Source organism: Bemisia tabaci, chromosome 3, assembly GCF_918797505.1.
Source record: "Bemisia tabaci chromosome 3, PGI_BMITA_v3".
Lineage (NCBI taxonomy): Eukaryota > Metazoa > Arthropoda > Insecta > Hemiptera > Aleyrodidae > Bemisia > Bemisia tabaci.
In genome coordinates, this window is record NC_092795.1 from 8,129,639 (window position 1) to 8,154,980 (window position 25,342).

At 43.0% G+C, this 25,342-nt stretch overlaps 1 protein-coding gene across 3 annotated transcripts in view; it reads left to right on the forward strand.

Annotated features, from left to right (window-relative positions):
• Cdep (Chondrocyte-derived ezrin-like domain containing protein) overlaps window positions 1-25,342 on the forward strand; it is a 137,788-nt gene that overhangs the window by 43,872 nt on the left and 68,574 nt on the right. The window contains exon 2 of one of the 3 annotated variants that reach the window (XM_072297707.1): window positions 18,564-18,688. The exons of the other annotated variants lie outside the window; for them this stretch is intronic. The gene's annotated coding sequence lies outside the window, so the exon portion shown is untranslated. The remainder of the gene's footprint in view (window positions 1-18,563; window positions 18,689-25,342) is intronic. 3 annotated transcript variants of the gene reach the window in all.

Sequence of the window (25,342 nt, forward strand, 5' to 3'; positions counted from 1 at the left end):
AAACTTCGTGCGTGGGACCCGAAGTTGAGGTCATATGGATCTCTGAGGTTTTCGGATCACGTATCTAAAAACTTGAGATCTAGCTGCCGAAGTTCGGGTCAGACATCGAGGCACTTCGGTATGTACCGGAGTACTTCAGATGTGTGACCCGAATCCTTCGGTATATATCGAAGTACTTCACATGTCTGACCCGAACTTCGGCAGCCGGACCTCAAGTTTTTAGATATACGGGATCCGAAAACTTCAGAGATCCATATGACCTCAACTTCGGGTCCCACGCACGAGGTTCTTTTTCCCCGTGCAGGTCAAAAGTCGGATGTTGAAGGAAAATGTGATCTTTTTTGTAATTGGTGCGCTATTTAGTGGAAATCTGGCGGCGAGCGTGTGAGAGTGCGGAAGCTCGGGAGATTCATCTACACTCCTGTGCTGCCGTGCTAAGGGAGAACGCCGTATGGGCCTTCGAGAGTTGCCAAATTTCCTTCGATAAAATTTTTATTTTTTAGGAAATATATGAATCTTTTTCCTTTATATTTTCAGAATCTTTAGGAAAAATTGAGAACGAAACTGTCTGAAAAGTTGGAAGGAAAATATTCATAAATTTACCAGGAAATTCGCGTTTTATCAAAGGAAATTTGGCAACGCCTGAAGGTTCATACGGCGTTTACTCCTTAGCACGGCAGTGTTGTGTTCTGCTTCACGACACGAGCCCCAACGCACAGTGGAACGCGCTAATAGAAGAGGTCTTACTCGGAATTGTTGGCTGAAATTTCAAATTTTGATGTTAATTTTGTCACAAATTTAATTTCAAGGGGCGGTTCTGAAAGAAAATTTCACAAAAAAACCAACGAAACCACTCTTATACTATTTTGTCTCATATTTTCGAAAATACAAGCTTTCAAAGTTTCCAGATTTTGTCCGACTTTTCCTATTGACTCTGTCCAGTGTGCGACGGCTGAATGGTCACCGCGCGATGACCACGGAGGAACACGTAAGCTGTGTGTAAGGGGCAGGGGGGGGGGCGAAGGGGGTCGATCCGCGATCGAAGTGGGTGGCATCGGACGGCAACAGCGCGGGGTGGAGCAGGGGCAGGGGCACGAGGAGTGTTCCTCGACATCCGGATCGGGAACTTCACTCGGGGGGTCGGGCCCCGTTCCCCGTTCCCCGTTCCTTGTTCGCTCCTCGGTCCTCAGTCCTAAAGCTTGTGCTTAGGACGGTAAGAAGTTCGGACCGGAGCGCCGTTAAAGTTGAACCCATGTCTCGTGCGTTTCCACGACGCTGTCGCGCATGGTCAGGATTTGGAAACCGGGACTCGGATCGTCCTTGACGGGTGGATTTTTTTGGTGAGTTGTGAGTCGGTACGGGAGCATGTCCGGAGCCAATACCGGAAATTGGCACTAGAATCTGCACAACCGTTTTCATGTAAAAAATAAAATTGCCCAGTAAAATTTTGAAGTAGATGATGTGGCTCGGTTCCTCTCTGCTAAACGTGGTCCAATTTATTTACCTACCCGTCTTGTGTTTTCCACCTGAACTCGTTTTTTCCGAGTCACTTAAACACGACACCTATGTACCTACAAAGTATTTGGGGCCCATCAGCTTTTCCGAAAGTCCGATAAAAGCTAAAAAATCCCGTAAATCCTATCCAACCGTGAGAAGTCACTAGATTTTGCTGCCGAACTTCGAATTTCTATCTCCTGTTAAAATGTTTGATTGCCTTCGATTTCAGTTTACTGGCAGGACTTGTATTTTGCACTCTTGTCTTGTTCACATCTTAAAGCCTAACATCCCTGTAAATTTAAAAAAAAATGCATTTACAAACCCTAGAAAGTCAGGAAGAAATCGGGACAGTTTAATATTTAAGACAGCTTGTCACCTTGAAAATGAACTCTCTAGGGAAAGAGGTCCGTTCGTTAAGAGCGTTTGGCAGAATACCACACATTACTTTTATGAATTGTATCATTAGTGTCAACATTTTAATTTGAATGATATATAAGTTATTTTGTCTCCTATTCAGTATCAAAACAATGTAATTTCGTCGTCTCATGATGATTCAATGATCGTTCATTTGATGTGTTGTTAATTGGTTCTTCTGTGTTTATCGAGAAAATTGTTGAATTCTGTCACTGGAGAGACCCTGTGATGGATTGGATCTTTTATGGTCGCTCAAGTGGGAAGCTATTTAAATGTTTATTCATGAAAGGGCCCTGGGCCTAAGCGCCTGTACCACGTGACTCTTGACCCTTGGCAGAAACTCAGAAGCACAGGTTCACGGCGCAAGAGCTGATTAATAAATAAACGGTTAAATTCGTTGTAGTATTTACGATTTATTAGGCTCCAAAGCATTTAATGGTTGGATTCGAATAGATCAACTCTAAAATTTATATTGTCCCAATGGAGGCCTATACCAACCAACCAAAGAACAGACTCAGTTTTCGAAAACACTTCGTTCCTTTTTAGCGGCACTCAATCCAATTGTCGTTGTGAGACACAAGTTTCATCTCAAAGACGCATTATTATTCTTTTTTGCCCGTGGCTCAAAATACATGCGATTTGTTCCAATTCCGTTTAATTCTTGCCATATCGTCTAGCTCATCTTGATTTCTCCTACTTATCACGTCTTTTTTCGATAATTGCTTCAAGAATTTTTCTCTCACAATCGGTCCATACAATCGTAAACGATGAATCTGCAGTGTTTCCACCAAAACATGAAATTATGGAAATACAATTGATCTTCTTCTATTTTGTGGGAAATTATTGACTGCTTCACATATCGCTCATATTGCACGAGAACCTCCCATGTTTGCCTTCAATTTATGATATAGGCAAAAGCGGATTCTCCGAAGCTGCAATAATTGTATCTGCCCTTCACTACCGCAGTAGATCTTCGTATCATCATTTTAAACCTCGCCAAGAAGAAACGAAATATTGAAAAAATGATGAAACCCCAATATTTTCAAAATTGACCACCTTATTTTTAACTAGCGTTTTGATTACGTTTCATTCACCTGATTGTACTCATGTTTTTCGTTTGTTTTATTTTTTTCAGGTGAGCAAATACATTTAGGACATTCCTGATGCCTCAGTGGAGCGGTCACTTTTATGGCGGTATTCTTTTTTTCCTGAGTCCTCATCATCATTCCTTTCTTTGAAGTGAGAGTAAGCTGCTTTGTATTACCTAAGTGAATTCCTGTACCTATCCCTGTTCCTATTCCTGTGTGCCTGTTCCATCGTGCACACCGTGAAACGTCAAATTATATAAGGTAAATTCTCAGATTTTCTTCATTAAATTTGTTCATCACTAGCGACTTGCAAATTGCCTAGGCAATTTGCCGGCTTGCGTTTTGCCTAGGCAATTCGCGAGCAGATCGCGCATTGTCGGAGATAGTAAATTGCCTGCGACATGAATATACCTGGAAATTCGTATTTTATCAGAGGAACTTTGGCAACGTCTGAACGCTCTTACGGTGTTTCCCTCAGGATGGCAGTACAGTCACGTGTTCTGCCTTGCTAAGGAAAAACGCCGTATGAGCATTTGAGAGTTCCAAAATTTTCCCAATAAAATGTTCATTCCGCAGGGAATCAATGAATATTTTCTCTTGAAATTCTCAGTTAATTTAGATCTGATTGCGAATCGAATGTTTTGAAAATTCAAAGGAAAAATACTCTAAGCTTTCCCGGAAAATGCGTGTTCTATAAAATTAAATTTGGCAACTTCTGAAGGCTCATACGGCGTTTTGCTATGGTTACTTGCTCAAATTTCCATCAATTTCCGATCAAATGGTGACTGGTGCGCACCATGTACCATCAAATTTCTGCGGCCTGCAAAAATTTGATGGTAGATGATGGAGCTGTGGGGCTCATCCTACATCTGATTTCCACACGACCGTGCTTATTTCATGCTTTTTCCAATCAACACGCTGTTTTAATTTATTTACTCATCAATCTAGATAACTCTCGACCGCCATCTTGGTCATCTTTTTGATCGGAATTTGACGGAAATTTGAGCGTGTAACCAGGCCATTTTTCCTCAGGACGGCAGTGTCGGAAAAACTCCTTCAGCGGAGAGAAAGTGGCGGCCATGGGGTCCGACGGCAGGATACTCCAAGCTCCGAGCCCGGAAGTGGGAGCCGCATCTGCGAAGCTCTCGGACGAAATCGGGGTGGGGGTTCGAATCTAGACAAGCACCGAGGAGAGGAAGGAGTAAGACGAATTACAAGCTCGCAAGTGGAGCCCGGAGGCTGCGGCCGAGGCGAGGAGCGGAGCGATCCAGCCGAGTTAAATTGAGTGGCTGGAAAGGAAGTCAATATCCGAACGTGTGGCAGCGCGCGTTTCGCCTCCTCCGTCGCGGCGTCGTCGACGTCGCTCGTCGAGCCGAGGCGAGTTGCGCTGCCGCCGAAGCCGAAACCCGACCCAACCCGCCCCTACTGGGTCTTGTAATGGGGCTGTCGCAGTTCGCTGCGGAAGGGTTGAAAACGTTGTTTCGGGAGGGCAGTCGCTTGAGCATTCGCGTCGTTTCCTGGACGGAGGAACGTAACGACGATCAGGGTTGCCCCAGTCAGGGAAAACCGGGAAATGGCAGGGAATTTTTAAAAGTCGGCAGGGTGTCTAGCATCAGGCTAGGAACAACCGGAGAATATCAGGAGTTTTGGCCGATCAGGAAAATATCAGGAAAATTGGAAAAATCGGACGTTTTATCAGGAATTCTTCTTACGCGAATCTTTTCAGCGGAGAAAGTCTTACTGCTTTTTGCCTACCGTGCCAGGAGTCGAGAAAAATCAGGAAAATATCAGGAATTTTCCAAATGAAAAAATCAGGAATTTTTTTTATAAAATATCAGGAAGAATCAGGAAAATATCAGGATTTTTCAGAATTAAAAAATACTAGACACCCTGGTCAGGAAAAACTGGAAACTGTCAGGAAAAATGGCGAAAATGCCAGGGAAAATTTGTTAAATCACCCTCATTTGCTTTTTAGGAAGGGGTAGGAGGTTTTGAACAATAAATTTTGCCTGAAAACTATTCTTAATTATGCCTTCTTAACCATCCGTCACATCTTCAATTGTCAGAGTATTTCACCAAGATGTGTCCGGGAAATGTAAGGGAATTTCATTTTCTAAATTCTGTAGCAACCCTGTACTATCTAAGATTGCAGAATTGACTAAAACAATATTGAACCTGAGCGGTTTTTGTCCAAAATTTTTCTGATTTCCGAATGAGCTCGGAAGGAAAATCGGTGAAATTTTCAGATTTAAATTCCCAAGATTCTCCTGGCATAAATGCCCTTTGCTGAGGAAAACTTGGCAACATTAAAACGTAGTCATGTTCTTTGGTGAAGAAAACTACGCATTGACAGACTGGCGATTCTCAGCTTAAACGGAGGACCGCTGTAGTTTGCCACGGAAGGGTCGAAAGCGTTAAATCGTTTCGAGAGTGCAATCACTAAAAAATCCGTCATTTCGCGGACGGAGGAACGTAACTCTATTCCAAGGTTGCAAAATTTACTCAAACCATTAAATATTTTACAAGAGTGTCTCGTCCAATTTTTGTTTTCTGATTTTTAAGTGAGTTCAGAAAAAAAATCGGTTTCCAGGTAACAAGAGTGGGCCACAGGTGTTCATCGATTTTCTGACAATTTCTCGTCGATCTTTGCACTTTAAACTCACTCAACACTGTCAACACACAACTGGCAGAGATCTAAATTATACGCAGATGCGTCATCCCTAATTTGGCCCGAACCTCAAGATGACCGCTGTTATTATGACGCATCGCTTCAAATAAAAAGTAAGAAGAACGATATCGCCTCGTAAAATTAGGGAAGTTGAAGGTTTAAAGAGTAGTGCTCTTTTTGTGTTCCCTCTTCTATTTGAAGAGCTGCGTCATGATGGAGGCCATCTGGAATCTCGCGAGAAGTTCGGGATGAGTAATGTTGTCCGATTGTATGATAAATAGCATTTGTTACACTGTAAATAGGGATAAATGCTGTTTTTTCAGCGTAACCCAGCATGGCAGGAAAACGACTCATCCGTGCCGATTCATATCTCAGTCCTAGTATTCTTTTATTGGCGAAAATTTTACAAATGCGCCGTTTCATAAACGAATGGGAATTGCCACTAAAAAAGGTGTAAACTAGTCTGAACTAGCATTTCACTGTTGCGAAATTACCCCTCGCAAATTGTGAGGCGCCTGGGACGCTGTTCGGCAGTTCCATCCGAAAAATTCTTTGATGTTTCTTCTGATGTTTACAAAAAAAAAAAAAAAACAGTTTCGGAAATAAATTCAGTCGCACTATCGAAAAAAATTTAATTTCATGGTGAACCACTCGACAATGGATGTACACTGAGAAAAAACTATGGTTTATAAACCTATTAGAGGTAAATATGGAACACCTATAATAGTCGTAAATAAACTAATGATTCTCGGTCTGTGAACCATACTAAGGTATATGTGCTATTATTATATGTAGAGGTACTACTATTAGTGGTGTTCCATATTTACCACTAATAGGTTTATAAGCCATAGTTTTTTCTCAGTGTACTGTAGAAAAAGTAAGGTCATCGGTTCCCTCTTTAAAATCTGATAAAGATGACTATTCACAGGCGCACAATAAAGTATTAGTGGAGGTTGCAATCGGAGATAAATAGGCTTTTTTATGTCAAGCCATCGATTGTTACACGGAAAAAATTAAATTGCTGATTTAACAATTCAATTGCTAAAAAATAGTGACTACAATGTTTCAATGTAGATTTTACAACAAAAAATGCTACTTTAACCACCCCCGTGGTTCAATTAGCTTACAATAGTATTTCAAGTAGAATTTGTTTTTTGGTGAAATATACGTTGAAATATTGCAGTCACTTTTTTTAGCAATTGAATTGTTAAAGCAGTAATGTAATTTTTTACGTGTACTTCATTGCGGAAGGCGTTTTGAGATAACTATTCGACCACGGGTGTTGCCCATATTGCCGCTAGCTGGAGTTGAAGGCGCTTTACACTGCGACGATGACACAACCATGCCATGTCCCGGGTGGCTGGCGCTGCGCTAAGGCTAGAAACCAAACTTGGACTAAGCATCGTATTTCTCTACTTGCTTCCAGTTTTTATCCTAGTTTAAGATCAAATGTATATCCTAATTGCAACAATTCAGTTTCCCGGACCATATCGACGGTGTGAGTCCGCAATCACATATGTCGTTTGCAGTGTCTGAAAATTTCCGCCTCAGTGTTATTTTTTTAAAGGAGAACAAAATGGACATCATTCCTTGAAGTTTATGCAGAATTTTCTTCGCACAGAGAAGGAAAACCACGGCAGTTTAAAGAATTGCCGCTGAGTAGTTTTCCGTTTAAAAAATAAATTATGACAGGAAGTCTGCAACGTCGCAAACCGAGTTATGTGATTGCCGACCTCTACTCCGTCGATATCCAATTTTCTTGTCGAGATAAAAATAAAATAAAATAAAATACAGAAAAACTAACAAAAACACCGCCTTGATATATTTTGCGAATATACTTGAAATCATTTAGGAAAACTCGGAGAAAATGTGAAGAATAACTGATTTTAATTTTTAAAACAAATTGAAGAAAAATAAACGTGTGAGAAGGTATGAAACGTTGCAATCGGAGATGTATGGGCGTTTTTCTAGCCATCGAGTTTTGACTTCATTGCGAAAGGCGTTTTGAGATAACTATTCGGCCACGGGTGTTGCCCATATTGCCGCTAGTTAAAGTTGAAGGCGCTTCACACTACGACGACGACACGACCATGCTCTGCTGGCCGGCGCGGCCGCCGAACTTGGCCTACGCATTGTAATAATTCTCGACACGCTTCCCGTTTCTATTATAATTTAAGGTAAAATATTTATCTTAATTGCACCGTTTCATAATCTCTTTCAGGAAATTAACTTCTGAACGAGGTACGAACAAGTATTTTTAACACCGATCAAATGAAAGATCATACTAATGACGTCATTTTTATCTTTTTCTGAAAAACATGAAAAACTTTTTCATTTGAATAATTGTGATTTTAAACACTTACATGTTATTTATTAGTCGACTTCAGACTTCCCGTTGTTTGATTTTTTTTTTTTTTTTTTTTTTTTTTTTTTTTTTTTTTTTTTTTTTTTTTTTTTTTATCGTAAAATGTTTAAGAGAAAACGTGTTGTGTAAATTATCTGAATTCATATCTCGTCCAAAACCCGGTTATAAAGTAAGAAGTGAAACTTAGATACCGTTTTAGTAGTCATCGTGATTTTTGTACGATTCTCCAGAGGAAGATTCTCTCGTTTTAGCGACAGCAAAGTTAGCATCGTGCAGCGAACTGCGTGGCGTTCAGACGTAATAGGCATTTGTTAATTTTACGCGGTATTTTGATGAAGAAACGTCACTTTACCAGAATATAGTCAGTGAAAAATTTTGGTGTTCTTTCCAGCACCGCACTAGCCTGAGTCACCACCTGGAGCCTACATTCTTTTACACTCCTCGCCCACGCATTAGAGGCGGAGATTCTCATCCAGGCAACTCTCGCTGCAGCCATGTGTTCCTATATCGGCGCATTCACACGAAATAAAGTGATTCCATTAGATCCGTTGGGCGCTCGCATCGTGTGGAATCTCAGATTTTTTTGTCTCGTTTTGTTTGTTATCTCTTTTTACAGCATTTCGTCGTTGTTTCGTTAGACAGGAACCATTGCTGCCCGAACTGCGCACGTTCATTAACCTATGGAGACTGGTTATGATGGACCAGCATTTAAGCATTTCGATTTTTGTTTCTTTACCAAATTTTCACGTAGAACACGATTCACGCAACGAAATTACTGAAATCAATAGAGTTAGGTTCAGTAATTTTCGTCGCGTGAAACATATTTTGCGAGAAATTTTGGATAAAAAACATGTATTAGAATTGTTAAATTCGTACCTTGTCTACCGGTCCATTAAAAAATGGACCAGCCAGTGATAAGGCCCCATATGAACAGCATTAAGCAGAAAGGAACCAAGCCATATCACCCATTGCAAATTAAATTGGGCCTTTTAATTTTTTACATGAATAAGGTTGTGCGGATTGTTGTGCAAATTTCAGTAACCTTCCTGCGTAGTTATACATATGTATGAAGCAAATTCCTTAAAATTTTCAACAGAATCCGCGCAAATTCTCTCTTGTAAAAAATTTAGCAATAGCTGACGTGGCTTGGTTCCATTCTGCTAAACGCGGTCCATGTCGTCCCCGAATATTGTTGATGATTATTTTGTGATTCATTTCACACATCTTCAGTAAAACAATCCACTAGGCCCCGGGGGGGGGGGGGGGAGGGGAGCGAAAGACCCCTCTCATTCCATTAGGAAGGATACCACCTCGCAAGTTCAAAGCTGCAATGCTAGTCAACTTATTCCTCAACTCGTGAAAGGAATGCTTAAGACAGTAATTGCGTTAAATGTTCTTGCTCCCACCAGTGGCGTGGCGTAATTGCGATTTATCGATTGTTATGCCATTTAAACCTATAGAAAAGGATCGATAAACAGGGTGTTCGAAGCGAACGCCTTAACAATCGATTCTTTACCATGGGTTTGATTGGCATAACAATCGATACATCGCAATTCACGCCACGCCACTGGCTCCCACGCGCACTTGTATTTTGCTTTCCTGCCGTGTTACTCGGAGTGAATTCGATACAAAGTAGTCGACCGTTTTTAGGAATGAAAAAGTTTCGCTGTTAAGTCTTATTTTAGAGCACGGAGCGTGAGTCTGGATAGACTTGGCCCTTGGACGTTGATGCATTCTTTTATTCGTTTATTGGCCCTTGAATGAAGGGTGTGGGCCGTGGAATCCGACAGGCACATCCCTCGAGGAAAGTTTCGACTCGCGAACTTTGAGACATCCCACAGGGAATCAGTGATACAAGTCCCGCGAATAGCGGAAAAGTTTCGAGTGTCTCGTGGATTCTGTGCTATTAGAAACAAGAGGGCGGTATTTTGGTAAATGAAATTTCACGGAAAACACCATGTCACCATTGCGCCGCGAGTTTGCTTCCGTTTAAGCTTTTAGGCGTAGCTGTTTCGTTTTTTCGCCCGATATCTGTTGTGAAATGAATGGAAGTCAGTAGAATTTTTTCGATGTCTCGGCTTGAACATACCAACCCAGGTCATGATTTCGAATCGTGTCCCACAGCAGATCCGGACGACGATCTTTGTAGGAAGTTTTTGGAGGTTTAGTAAGCCTCCAATTAAAAGAGGGACCAATGACCTACAGAGGGTCCAAAGGAGTATCCTTGAGAATTTGAGAGTCTACTGGTCTACTTTAGGATTGCCGGTGGTCTGGAAAACGGGAAAAGTCAGAAAAAGTTTCTGACAATATCTGACACTCCTACTCTGAAACATCACTGATCTACCAACTATTTAAAGCCTCTCTGGTCATTATCAAGGCTTGTCATTTTTCAACCAGCTACTGAGTGCATTTTTCCATGATTTGATCTCAAAACAAGGAAATCGTGTACATTTTGTTTCAATGTCTCGGAAAGTCAGGGAATCAGAATATACCGGAGTCGGGGAGGAGCAAAAACAGTCAGGGAACTTGATGATGAAGAAATCGCGGCAATTCCGATATTAGAATGCACCCAAAGTATTTTCAAGTAATTTTTGCCCCAACTGGGCGGGGCCCGAGGCATGAAAGTCGCAGCACCGTATACTGTATAGTCGGGCACGTGTGCGTGGACCCAGGACTGCGCCCTGCCGTGCCACCTGCCGCGCTGCGGCGTGCGGCGGGGGGGGGGGGGTGTTAGGGGGGCACCGGTGCCCATTCAGCTTTTCCAGCTCCCGGCTACACGGGCCGCGCTCCCGCTGCAGTCGCGGGATCGATACGAGGTCCTCCCGCACCCCCGCACCCCCTCGCTCCCTCACCCCCCTCCCCGGGCCTCCGCCTATCCTTCATCTCGCGCAAATATTTGTGGAGCTGCATTCGTACAGGGCTCGGGAAATCATTAGCGGCTCTGATTTCTTCTTCTCCGGCCGTCGCCGCCGCCGTCTTTATTTTCGAGCCACGGTTTTTATTTTTCCGGCCCGGGCGCGATGAAGAAAAAAACGGGAGCCGAGGACGATTTGTCTCCGCTTTTCTCGCTCTTGTCTTGGCTTGTCTTCATCAGTCAAAGAACAAATGAAAGAGTGGATCTCGACACGACAGCTAAGCGTCTCGCCATGCGAAATCCCTCCACGGATTGGAGAGTTTCGTATCTCGTGCATCTGTTTGTTTTTCTCGAGTTGTTTCTTTTAATATTGATACTAGACGTAGCAGAGATGCAGACTTCCACTGCCGTGCTAAGCAAGAACGCCGTATGAACATTCAAGTGTTGCCAAATTTCCCCGGATTAAACGAGTATTTTTGAGGATGGTTATGTATATTTTCCTTTGAAATTTTAAGATATTTCAGATTCAATTTTTTATCTGCGAATGTGACGAAAATTATCCAGCAGTTTCCTTGAAAATGTGTATTATATCGGAGGAATTTTTGCAACGCCTGAAAGCTCATGCGGCGTTTTTCCTTAGCACGGCAGTCTAGAGTTCAAATTATGACACTTGTGTTGTAAACAGCGGAGAATGTATAAGAAGGGGCTCATTACGTATAGACTCTAAGGCAAGTAGAGCTAGAGGGGGGGGAGGGGGCAACATTTTCGGAAGAGGAATTTGCTGAAGGACTATAAATCTCAAAAAAATGCTTTAAAATGTATCAAAATTCTTAAAAGTTAATTCTAAAATAACTCAAAGTTATTGAGGCAGGAGGAGTAATTGCCCCCGCAAATGACTCCTAAAATGTAAATTTACCTTCCTTACATCTATAGGGTAAACTATAGGGTAAAAAACTTCTTTGCCACGAACATTATCTTTGTCGTGAAGGTATAATAATTTCATTATGACATTTTAAGTCTTGTTGTCGCGACTAAAATTATTCTTGACGTATTAGTCGCATCCGTGACCCAACTGTTATTCCCTTCAGTGCAATGAGAAACTGACAAGGGACTCGAATTACTTAAGGGAGTGAGATTGATTCTTTCCAGTGAAGAAGAGAGAGAATAGCTTTTCCGAGTTGAGTTTTCTTCAATAGTAACGTGTGCTCACTGTTGCTCCTGCGATGTTTTTTCGAGCTAATTTAGGATATAGTGGACTAATTTTTATAACATAATCAAACACTGGAGAGCGTAGCTCTACTCCTTGAATTGTATTTAGAATTCAACATAGTAAACTTCCAACGCGAGTGGAGGAGTCAACCTCTGTGAAGGTTAAAATCAATGCTCTATCAATGCGTCGGCATGAAATTGACGCGCTTTTCTCTTCTCGTTTCTTCGATTCCCATGCGAATCCCTCACCCAAACTTCCATCAAGAAATGCATCGTAAAACTGGGGGAAATCCAAGTCCGTGCTGGAAAAAAAAGTTGCTTGGATCTAGAATCCAGACTCTTAAAAACCACGACAAGAAAAAAATTCTCTCGATTCAATCGGACTTTTTACTTGGATCAATAAGAAATCCGACTAAATCAAGAGGCTCGGTTCATCGATTCAAGAAAAAATCGGATCGAATCAAGAGTATTTTTTCTTGTCAAATGTTATTAAGAGTCTGGACTCCAGATCCAAGCGACATTTTTTTCCAGTGCGAGTGAGTTCGTCGAAAATCAATCTGTAGAACGACGTGCAATCTTATCTTTTACCGTCAATAAAAACTGATTTTAAGCAACTGATTGCCAACCAACGGAAGAGAGAGAAAAAACGCTATTCCTCCCTCACGCATTGTATCAGTGAGCGACGTTAATTTTTCTCATTTTCGATATAAAGCGCCTGTAGACAAGGTATAAATTGAAGCACAACGCTACGTGTTTTCTCTTCAAAATTTCACGAGGAAAGCGAATCACACAACGGGAGTTAATCAAGATAAAAGTGTTTTCTATTACCTTTGGTTAAATGGCAAAAATACAAAAGACGCCATTTGTATACTCGAACTTTCATTTGATCTGTGTTTAAAGGACTTGTTATTATATCTAGTTCAGTTATTATATCTAGTTCAGGAGTTGATTTCAAAACTTCTCGTTGTGTGAATTGTTTTCTGCGTAAGAATTTGAAGAGAAAACATGTAATTTTTTCTTCTACTTCAGACCTTGTCTGTTGGTCCATTTGATAAACCTTCACAAATCTGATGTCATGGTTCTCCGCTGAGATGGTAAAAAGCACGAAGAAGAACAATTTGAAAACATGGTAAAATTTCGTAGGAATTTTGAAATTTCATGAAATACCTCACAGAAATGTCTAAACTTTTAGAGGTTTCTTTCGATTCACCACCGTGTCCTAATGATGTTGGGATGGCGATGTTTCGCAAAAGTTCATCCGACGCCAAGGCTGGCTTTCTCCCATTGGCGGATCCAGCAAATTGGCAACATTGTCTTTCATCCATTTTCTGGAAGTGTATTGAATATCGATTCTTGGAGGGGCTAGGTCGCCAGGTGCTCCGACAAGAATCGATTATTCAGCATAGGTTCAAATGGAGGAAATCGGGTGTCGCCAAGTTGCTGGATCCGCCTTTGCTCCCTCCTTGGGCCCTTCACTGAAAAAAATACCCGGCCGTGGGAGCCGCAGTTACGGGCTATATAGACATACCGTCCGTTCCGGGCTCAAAGGCCGAAAATTTCGGCTGCTGGAAGCGTAGCTTCGATTACGCCGGGTTCAGAGACCGAAGCTACGGCTCCAGCAGCCGGAATTTTCGGCCTTTGAGCCCGGAACGGACGGTATGTCTATATAGCCCGTAACTGCAGCTCCCACGGCTGGAGTTTTTTTTTCAGTGTTGGTCCCTTAATCTCCGAAAAGCAAGGGTCTTTCAACTTCCCGCAAAGGTCCCCGCCGTCAGCTTAATTCGTAGGTCCCGTCGGAGGCGGAGACCGCGGTTCGTATTTTTAGTCGTCGTCGGTGGAAAATCAGGGGAATGGCCGCGGCCGGTAGGGGTGGGGGGTGGGGGAGGGTCAAAGGGGCGCGTCAGGGGGGTCCATTAACGAAGCGGAAAAACAAAGCATCAGAGCGGGAGTTTGAACCGGGATGACTGGACGCCCCGTTGCCGATTTTCCCCCGGAAGTGTGATTTCCGCCGCGGTTCTTTGAAAAACCGCGAAATTCTAAACGGATTCTCTGTCGAGTTATGCGGTTTTCGCGTGTACGGGAAGTGAGTCTCGATCTGGCAATCTATTGGGAGGGAACCGGGGCCAGGAGACCATGAGGAACACGGCGCTGGGCGACCATAACATTGCTCCCGGTGGCGCCGTATGTGCAGTGCCGCACAGTGGAGGAGACTTCGTGAGAGGTTGGACGTAGTTTAGACTAAAATTTAATATTTTTAACGGTTTACGACGTGTTATTGATTGTAAAGGGTGTTTCATGATAGAAATTTCACTAATGAAATCACCACACTGGTAAAAAAAAAAAAAAAAAAAAAAAAAAAAAAAAAAAAAAAAAAAAACCTCTTGGTTCAAGAGTGCAGTTTCTTGTCGCCGGATTTAAGAGTCTGGACTCTTGTTTCAATGCAAAATCCGCTGAATCAATGCAAAATCCGCTTGAAACAAGAGTTCAAGACTCTTAAATCCGGCGACAAGAAACTGCACTCTTAAGTCAATGCAATACGGCATTGGTCCAAGAGGTTTTTTTTACCAGTGCAGGCTTGCCGGCGGTCTGGAAAACCGAGAAAATTACGGAAAGTTAGGGAATTTGTGACGACCGGGAAAAGTTAAGGAAAGTCAGGGAAGACACGTATACTTACCTATACCTACCAACAAAACATATCACTAATATTCCAACTGTTCATCTCCTTTGGTCATTTTTAAGACTTGTCATCTTCTAAGTAGCTACTGAATGGTTTTTTCAATAGTTCTAAACAGGGAAATTATTTCGTCCAAAGTTAAAGAGAGTCAGTAAAAAAAGGAAAAAAAAATTGGTGGAAATGCACTTCCAAGGTCGGGGGGAAAACAGAGCATCAGACAATTTTAGAGTCAGGGAAAAGGCGAAAAAGTCAGGGATTTCGAAGGTGAAGAAATTATGGCAGCGCTCGTTTAACCTTGAAACCTTAAGCGTTTAAGTTCCTCAGTTTTGTATTCAACGAAGAATATAAGCTTTTACAGTTTTCATATCGTGCCCGACTTTTCTCACTGAGTCGCTCCATTGTGCGCCGGGGAAAAATTTTCACTCGCAATTGCGGCTGTCTCCGGTTCGACCCCACCGAGACCGGAATCATCCTATCACTGACCTCCAGCGTGCGTGAATATATTCCTGGCGTTTTTCTCTTTTCCCATTTTTATTTTGTGACCATTTCCCTAGCTATTTTGCAGCTCGTTATGTAGACCATACGGGATGTGAAGAATTGGACTTCGTCGAGTGATCACAGGATTCATAAAGTTTCAGAATTCAGTATAGCAAAAAGTCCCTATTTTTAATGGCTGAAAACAATCCGTAGGATAGCGTGTTCTCGGAAATTCATCGAAAAAATGGAAATGTCGGGGAATTTTACTGTACTTAGAACCTTTAAATTCTTTCCTCTAGCCATAAAATATATAAATTTCCATCGAGATTTTCGTCGATGCGGCACACAATGATGGATCGAGTCAATAGGGGAGGCGGGACAAACTTTGGAAATTTTAAAAGCTCACAACTCTATTAATACAAAACTTTGAGATTTTAAAAGTGGTGCCAGTGGTTTCCTCGTGAAGTTTTCCTGCAGAAACACCCCTTCAAGTTTAAAATATGACGAAAGAAACATCAAAATTTGCGGTTTTAGTTAAAAATATCATGTCCGACCTCTCTGATTGACTCGGCCCACACTGTGCGGCAGCCCTGGGGTCTTAATCGCCACGATGCTCAAAAATTAGCCCGTCTTCCGTCGTTTTATTGCACGGAAAAAATGGTCAGCTACACGTACAGGGTTGTCACAGTCAGGGAAAACCGGGAAATGTCAGGGAAAATGACGAAAATGTCAGGGAAAATTTCTTAAACCACCTTCATTTGCTTTCTACATAGAATGGGTTTGAGATTTTGAACAAGAAATTTTGCCTGAAAACTATTTCCAATTATGTCTTCTTATAACCATCCGTCACATCTTCAATTGTCAGGGAATTTCACCAAAATGTGTCAGGGAAATCAGAGAAATGTCAGGGAATTCCATATTCTAAATTCTGTGGCAACCTTGCCACTGTGGCGGCAGCCCTGGGGTCTTAATCGCCATGATGCTCAAAAATTAGCCCGTCTTCCGTCGTTTTATTGCACGGGAAAAAATGGTCTGCTACACGAAGCGACAACCGAGAAAGAAAAGAGAGAGCGTGTGTGCTTATGACTCAGTCGCGGTCATAAATATTGCCACATTACCCTGCGCGTTGCCGATTTCCTCGCAAAAATTCGCCTACCTCAACGGGCTAAATAAATAGCCTCCGAAACCAGCTGTTCCGTGCAGCAACCAACACCGAGTTTTTTTGCTCTCTTTTTTTTTGGGGGGGGGGGGGGGGATTAATTATTTGCAAACCGCGGCATCACCTTCACTGCCGGCGCACCGCGGAGTTGCGTTGCGGTTTAACCTCCTGCGGCGTGATGCAATTTAATGAATTCAGAATTAAAACGGAGGAGTTTCCTGAGGTATTTTATAAAAACGCGAGCATCAGATGAACGGCCACTATGACTGTTTCGTTGACTCGATTCGCCGCTCCTCTAACACGAGGGCGTCAGTGGCGTGGCGTGAATGATCCATTATCGATATATCTCAATTTGAAGCTATGGTAAAGAATCGATTATCGAGGTGTTCGTTGCGAACGCCCTGTTTATCGATCCTTTTCCATAGGTTTAAATGGCAGATTAATCGATGTATCGCAAAGCACGCTACGCTACTAGGGGGCGTAACTCAATTTCCACGTGAGTCTTGAAAAGCGGATGTATGTAGACAACAAGGTTTACTTCACTCAGTGGATGATCGAGCATCGAGCCAATGAGAGAGGTCGGGCCAAATTCGGAAACTTTAAAAGCTTATAAACTCTGTTTCTACCAAACTTTGTAGCCTTAAAAGTGGTTCCATTTGTTTCCTTGTGAATTTCTCCTTCAGAAATACCCCTTAAATTGGGATGAGACTAATTAAACCTAGAAATGTTAAGTTTTAATTAAACATTTCATATCCGACCTCTCTGATTGACTGGATCCACCGTGCGTCAGCACTGCTGACGCACGGTGGCAAGAGACTGATTCAGTCTCTTGCAGAGGGGATAGATAGATGCAGATGGGTGCTTTTTTTGGATGAGCCAGAAGTTTTAGTTCCTTGGTGCAAAAGATAAAATGCATTTATAAGGCTCACATCGCAGTCGTCTGCTTAATCTTATATGACTGAAATAAATGTTAGTTCTGCCTGAAAATCTTTTGGAACCTGGCAAGTTTTAGTGAACGCTTAGTAACTGTTAGTTTGTGAACACCGGGAGAGCCGTCAAATACTGGCTATACATCCCGCTTTATCGGGAGGGTAGTTTAGTTGCGTGACCCAACTGAAAGCTAAGAACACCTTCAAATCTGGCGATACTTCCCGCTTTGCCGAGAGGTTAGTTTAGTTGCGTGACCCAACCGAACGCATAGAACGCCTTCAAATCTGACGATACCTCCCGCTTTGCCGGGAGGTTAGTTTAGTTGCGTGACCCAACCGAACGCATAAAACGCCTTCAAATCTGGCGATACCTCCCGCTTTGCCGGGAAGTTAGTTTAGTTGCGTGACCCAACCAAACGCTTTGAACGCCTTTAAATCTGGCTATACTTCTCGTTTCTCCGGGAGGTTAGTTTAGTTGCGTGACCTAACTGAACGCAACACATTGTTAGTTTACTCATTTTACTGCACGCAGCAAGCTAATACCATCAAATGAAGCATTACAAACAGTGTTTTCCTTTTCTTCTTTACCTTTTAATTTTTGCATTTTTCATGCGTCATAAATAGAAAGTAAATATTTCGGCAATTAGTAAACGTGTAGTATGTTAGTATGTATTCAGTATGTTAGTCAACCATGCCTAACATATGCCTATAAATAGTATAACCTGTTGAATGCAACGATTTCAAAGTATTCTAACCTTAAAATGCATAAAACTGGGTGATTTTTGGCAGAAATTGAAGGAAGATTAGCGCCACAAGTGCCTCGAAATGCGCTCAAATAGAGTACAAATCAAAAAATTTTCGGAGGACGCCCCCCGGACCCCCCCATTGAGCTGGGGGATATTCCATACCCCCCAGACCCCCCCAGCACGGTGGGGGGCCAGGCCCCCCCCCCCCCAGCAAAATGACCTAGCTACGCCTATGGTCAGCAGGAATTCTTGAAAGTTGGCATCTCTTTTGCTGTCAACCATCTCCTTCACTACTTGCTGTCAACCAGGTGCGAACACACCGGAACCGCCATTTGGCATTATTTCGGTGGGCGGATGGCGTTTATTTAATTCTAAATGTTTGATCTTAAATACATTTCTTATCACATTTTCTATTGGATTCCTGTTTTCCTTGCAGTCTAACATTAAGTGTACTATATTGTCAATTGTAATTTTTTGTTTCAGGTGAGCTTCAGTGTCTTCTCTCTCCCTTCAATAAATTTTGAGCAAGTGAAGAACGTGTCTTCCGGTGTGTCAATCGACCCACAGAACGGACAGTCCGGAGATGCTCTCAGGTTAAATCTTTTCAGGTATTTTCCTTAAGCACCATGTCCGGTGAAAAATTTTGTCTTATCGTAATTGGACTGCATTTTGCAATTTGGACGTGTAAATTCCGGCCCGGTTTAAAACCAACGTATGTGCCATTAGTTTCCCTATGCACATAAGTGTTTTTTCAGATGAACCAGAATTTATAGGTCCAAATTGCAAAATGCAGTCCTATTAATATTTCCACGTTCTCTGAAAATAAATTCTATGACTAGTAGTTAAGATGACTGTTGCTCCCTTATAATTGTCTCTAAGGAAGTGTTAAATCCTCGGAAGTAATAGCTTCCACCTGTCGTCGCCAAGAGGCCAGTGGGGGGGGGGGGGGGTGTGTTCTCTCTTGTTTTTGCCTTTACCCTACTCGATAACGATTAGCTTGTTAGGATGGTGTCTCTAAAACACATTCCCTCCGTAGTATCGCAGGCCTCTCGAAGTTTTTAGTGTCGGATTTCCGGAAATCTGGCGAGCCTGCGCGGTTTCAGATCCGTGCAGTCCACGCACCCACGCGCGCACAACGCAAACGGCGCCGGCCAGGGCGCGCGCGATGCAATTGCATTTTGCTTGCGCTTCGCGCCAATCTGCCGCGCCGCGGTGAATTTTACACGAAGACCGGACCGGTACCGCGCTCCCGGCGACAACGCCCCCCCCCCCCCCCCCACCCAAACATCGGGGCGTCCCACTCGCCCGCACCTGAAGACGATAGGGTCGCCTCGTTTCCCGCTCTCCGGTCAAATACACCCACGCGGTGCCCACGTCTTGAGCATTGTGGGAAACAAAGGTACCCGAGCTTTGGAAATGTGGGTTTCGTCTACCATCAAAAATTTCCTATTGGGGCAGAGGAGGGGAGGGTCGGAGGGGCTTTGTACTTGTACGAACACAATGGTGCTTAGGACTTGGATGAACTACATCGTCATTTCCCGGACAAAGGAATTCCAAGATTGCAAAATTGAATCAAACTATTTAATTTTTCTTAGTTGAGCAATTTTCATCCAAAATTTGTTTGAGTTTGGCTTACGATCAGACTAAAAATCGGGGAAAATTTTCAGTCATAGAACTGCCCATGATTATCTTGGTTCAAATGCATGTGTGCAAGGAAAGGCAATAGAGAAATGTATTTACGTTCTTTCGTGAGGGAAGCGACGACATTGGGCTGTAGGGGTCCTACAAGCATAGAGAACGGTCAAGTCCTGTCTTATACATAAGCCTCCCACTTCGTCGCTTGGTTGGCATATGGGCGTAACTACAACTTGAGATGAGCCCGAGATATCACTAGGTTCCATGGACAACAGGGTTCATCGTCAAGTGTAGTTATGTTAGGAAGGCGACGACTTAATGAATTGAAAACATATTTTCCTGTAAAAATAAGTTTTTCAGCTACTTTTCAGGCTTTCTTCGTTATGTTTTGAAAAATTGGGGAGGAGGAGGTCAAACCAATCCTAGGCAATTCAAAAAGGAGTGTGTGAGGTGTTTCAATAAAGGGGAGGGGCAAACAGCCAGGCGAAATGCTCTACGTAATGAACGGCCCTCATGAAGGAACACAATTTCTGTCTGTAGCAGTCTCCGCTTGGTCTGTTCCGTCGCGTATATTAGCGCTAGCTTCAATTCATGGTCCTCATTTTCTATCATGCAATCAGACCTCCAAGTAATATGTGAAAACCATGCAGGGAATGTTTTTTCCTTCGAAACCAGTATAGACACACAGTCGCAAGTTAAGTTGCGAATGCTCGCAATTCTGTATTTCGCAAGTTTCGAAAAGTTAGTAAATCACCCCTACTGATCGTAACCGCCCCTTCTCGATCACGACTAGTAATCCAGGCACGTACTGGAAGAAAATTCAATGAAGACGTCGAAGACGAGAACGGCAAGTTTATTTTTTTTTTTTTGTTTTTATTCGCGTGAAGAATACGCGACGGAACTGAATAAAATTTTTCATCATCACACGAAATGGACCGAGTTTCGAAGTAATGCAACTAGTCGCATTAAGTTTTAACCGGGGTTTGAAGTTTTATTCCTCCATAAGACTCGATATTATGGACGAAGTTAAGCGTTCAAAATCAGGGGTATACAGAATCTTCCAAGCTTCCACTTTTTCACGCGCGCGCCCGCAGCCCGCTAGCTTCGACATTTTTCTCGTCGACTCTCTACAAAATTTCAAAAAGTGGGGACCTTTTACTCCTTGTTACCTTTGATTTTCGATTTTTGACCCTTAACCCTTTTCTTTTCTTCCACACGCCCCCCCTTTTCTTCGTCGCCTTCCGGCCTAAGGATCACAAACGCCATGCGACGTTTCAAAATTTCCGCCGTCATCTTATTTTATTACAGAGACATTTTTTTGTGGATCTGTCTAAAAATGTGAACTTAGCCTCCGGGCCAGTCCGCCCCTGCACCTTCCTCACAACCTCTGTCTTTCTTCCCAAGACTCGACTGCAATGGCGTCTCCGCTAAAGTGTCAACAGAGACCCTCCACTAATTTCTTGGCCATGGTGGAAGCTTTTACTTTCGGGACTTCAGCATTCTACTGTTAAGTTACAATTATAAGGGAGCAACAGTCATCACCCTAATTTCGGCTGTTGACTTACCTACATGATTGATGTTCAACAACGTGTTGGCAGTTTCGTTTTGCAAGCAAGCCGAAAATGGCCGAAGTTAGGGAAACTTGTTTGGCTCACGACGTCACCCGAAGCTCATCATCGACAACGTAGGTAAGTCAACAGCCGAAATTAGGGTAATGACTTTTGCTCCCTTATGATTGTCCATAAGGAATTGTTTAATCCCTGAAAGTGAAAGCTTCCACCTATCGCCAAGAGGCCGGTGGAGGGTCTCTCGTCTCTGAGTCCGCCCCTGCACCTTCCCCACAACCTTTGTCCTCCTTCCCGAGACTCGGTTGCTAATGGCGCCTCCGCTGAAGTGTCAACGATTGAGAGGCTTATCCGGTCGACAGTGGAACTCACACGTTGACGTGCCGTACGAGGTGCTACAATGTATTAAGCAGAGGCGGAACGAGCAGAGGCTACGATTAGACGATTAGCGCGTCCTCCGCGTGTCGGAACAAGCGACGTGTGCTGGCGATGGTGGCAGGAGGCAGGCAGCGGTAGCAGCGCCAATTAGTCCCGATTGCGGGAAAGTGGGCCACCCGCGGGCCGCTGCCGCACATTGGATCGAGTTAATCAGAGAGGTCGGACAAAATTTGGAAAATTTAAAAGCTTATAACTCCCTTTATACAAAAAATTTAGGTTCTAAAATTGGATCTACTGGTTTCCTCGTGAAATTTACTTTTAGAAGCTCCCCTCAAAATTTAAAATGTGACGGAATCAACGTCAAAATTTGCAGTTTTAGTCAAAAATTGTATGACCGACCTCTTTTATTCAGTCGATCTACTGTGCGCCGCCGCACAATTGATCGAGTCGATTGGAGGGGTCGGGCATGAAATTTTATACTAAAACTGCAAATTTTGATGTTTATTTCGCCCATTTTGAATTTTTACGGGTGTTTCCAGAAGAAATTTTTACGAGGAAACCAACGGAACAACTTTTAGAACCTTAAACTTTTGTATAAACGGAGGTAAAAGCTTTTAAAGTTTTCACATTTTGTCCGACGTCTTCTATTGACTCGATCCATTGTGCGCCGCCGCTGCGCTAACCAGCTTAACAAAGCTCGTGTGGCCCCAGTCAAGAAATCCAGCTCCACGTGGTCCGGTCCTTGATCGTGCAAGTGTCCGGAAGTTGGTTGGCGGGGTGAAAAGTGTCCGCAAGATCTCGAAACGGTGTAAGAAACCGGGGCTAGTTTTTGCGGAAAAATTTCGAAGGTGTCTAGAAAATCTGACGAAGAATGGAGATTTTAGAGCGGTCACGGTGCCGCACATGGTCATAGTCCTGTATCTCGCGATTGTCCGGAAGTTGATTGGAAGGGTGAAGACTGAAGAGTGTCCAAAACATCTCGAAACGATGCACAGTAGATAGAGTCAATTAGAGAGGTCGGACATAAAATTTTTGACTAAAACTACAAATTTTGATGTTAATTTCACCACATTTCGAATTTTAAGAGGTGTCTCTAGAAGAGTATTTCACGAGGAAACCAGTGAAACCACTTTTAGAACCTCAACATTTTGTAGAAACGGAGTTACAACTTTTTAAGTTTCCAAATTTTGCCCGACCTCTCCTATTGACTTGCTCCACTGTGTGACGAAAGGAAAGTTTTTCAATTGACAATCCTGCGACTTATGGATCAGTGTTTACCCAGGTTATTTTATCCAGGTCTGAGTAGAAGTGCGATATCTAAAAACGAGATCTCTACCAAGAAATCAGACGGTGATCGAATTTAGAAGTGGATGTAATCAAGACGGAAGGTCTTGGGAGAATCCCAGGCGTCAGGAATCAGCATTCCGCTGGATCGCTAGGCAAATTGCTCCATGCTACTCATATTGATACCACCTGTCGCGTTGTCGATGCGATCCGATGAAACGAAGAAAGTGGGCCACTGGTGTAGCAAATCAAGTAGGGTAAATAGAATAGAGTCTCCAGGAGTAGGACTCAATGCAGTCAAATAGTATTTCTAGTGGTGGTTGAACCGAATTTCTAAACGAGAAGATCCATTTAATTTTGATGCAGCTCTTACTTATTTGGATTACATTTTGCAATTTGGAACTATAAATTCTAGCCCGGTTTAAAAACAACGCATGTGCCATTGGTTTCCCTATGCACTCAAGTGTTTTTTCAGATGAAAATTCACTGAAATTCGCACATATATCCGCCCAACCGTTTTATGAAAAGTATTGAATCGCCCCATCATTTGGCAATAGCTGATGTGGCTTGGTTTCTTTCTGCTTAACGCGGTCCATTTGGTACGGTATGAGTTGAAATGTATAGATTCCACGCGAGTCTCAAACGTTCAAAGTATAACCATTCTAGGTGGCGGTAGCCACCCCGGCCCAATCCAAAAAACTCCCCCTAAAAAATGACGAGACCAAATGAAAAAAAAACAAAAAACAAAAACCGGACGGTAACAGGATTACGTTAAGCAGAAAGGAACCAAGCCACATCAGCTATTGCCTAATTTAATCGGAAATGTCAATTTACTACATGAAAACGGTTGTGCGAATTTCAGTGAATTTCCTGCATAGCACGAAGCGAATTCGTAAAAATTTCCAAAAGAATCCGCCCAAGCGTTCTCGTGTAAAAAATCAAGTCGCCCAATTATATTTGACAATACCTGATATGCCTTGGTTCCTTTCTGTTAAACACGGTCCAACAGAACCGTCCGCTAAGTGCCCTCCTCGTTTTGACAGGGGCAGGGCCTCCCGGCTCCGATAAATTCTCCACTCTGTCGGACGTCATTCCATCTCGCGAACAGCTCCGATTACAGACCGGCACCCGTTGAATTATTAAAGCTACGAGTCAGCAAACAACAGGTGCCGTTTTCGTGGTTTTACCGGCGCGCGGCAGCGGCAACGCTGTCAATTTTCTCGGAACAGCAACACGCCCCCCACCCCCCCTTCACCGCGCCCCTTCCGGGCCCCGGCTGCATAATGATATAACTTCCTCTCTCGAGCCCCGACCCCGGGACACAGTGGATCGAGTCAATTGGGGAGGTCGGATAAAATTTGGAAACTTTAAACCTCCATAACTCCGTTTAGACATAATTTTGAGGTTCTAAAAGTGGTTCCATTGGTTTCCTCGTGAAATTTTCTACTCGAGCCACCCCTTGAAATGTAAACTGTGACGAAATGAACTTCAAAATTTGCAGTTTTAGTATAAAATGTCATCAGGGTGTCTAGCATCAGGAAAAACCGGCAAAACCGGGAAATATCAGGAAAAAATCAGGAAAATCGGAAAAATCGGACATTTTATGAGGAAGTTTTCTTACGCGAATCTCCTCGGCGGAGAAGTCTTACTGCTTTTTGCCTACCGTGCCAGGAGTTGTCGCGCCGTCTTTGTTTCCAGAGAAAAACCAGGAAAATATCAGGAATTTCCAAAATGAAAAAATCAGGAATTTTTTATAACTTATCAGGAAAAATCAGAAAAATATCAGGTTTTTTCAAAATTAAAAAATACTAGACACCCTGGTCATGCTGGACTCCTCCAATCGACTCGATCCACTGTGCGGCAGGCTGGAAGCTGCCATAAATTTCTGCGTTTCGCTGCAATTGCATATGACACGTGGCGCGCTAGTGTCGCTGACACGACCCGAAACGAAAGCGCGGTATTTGCGAGGGAGTGCCGGACCTGGGATGTTGGGTGGAAAAGTCGGCTATCCGAAGTTGGAACGGCGTAATTTCCTTCTGGATTTCTCGAGTTTTCCGACGGAATAAGTATAGTGACCGAATTCAGATTAACCGGTGAGCGTTCATATTTTGAAGCATCAGACCGCAGAAACTTTCCGACTACGCTGCCGTGCTAAGGGAAAGCGCCTTATGAACATTCAGGCGTTGCCAAATCACCTTTGATAAAACAATAATTCCGTGGTAAACTTTTGAATATTTTTCTGCCGATTTCTCAGATTATTTTGTTCGTAATTTGATCTTAAGTGTCTGAAAATTTCAAGGAAAAATATTCATCATTTTCCTCGAAAATAAACAGTTTATCGAAGGAAATTTGGCAACTCTTGAATGTTCATACGGCGCTTTTCCTCAGCACGGCAGCACG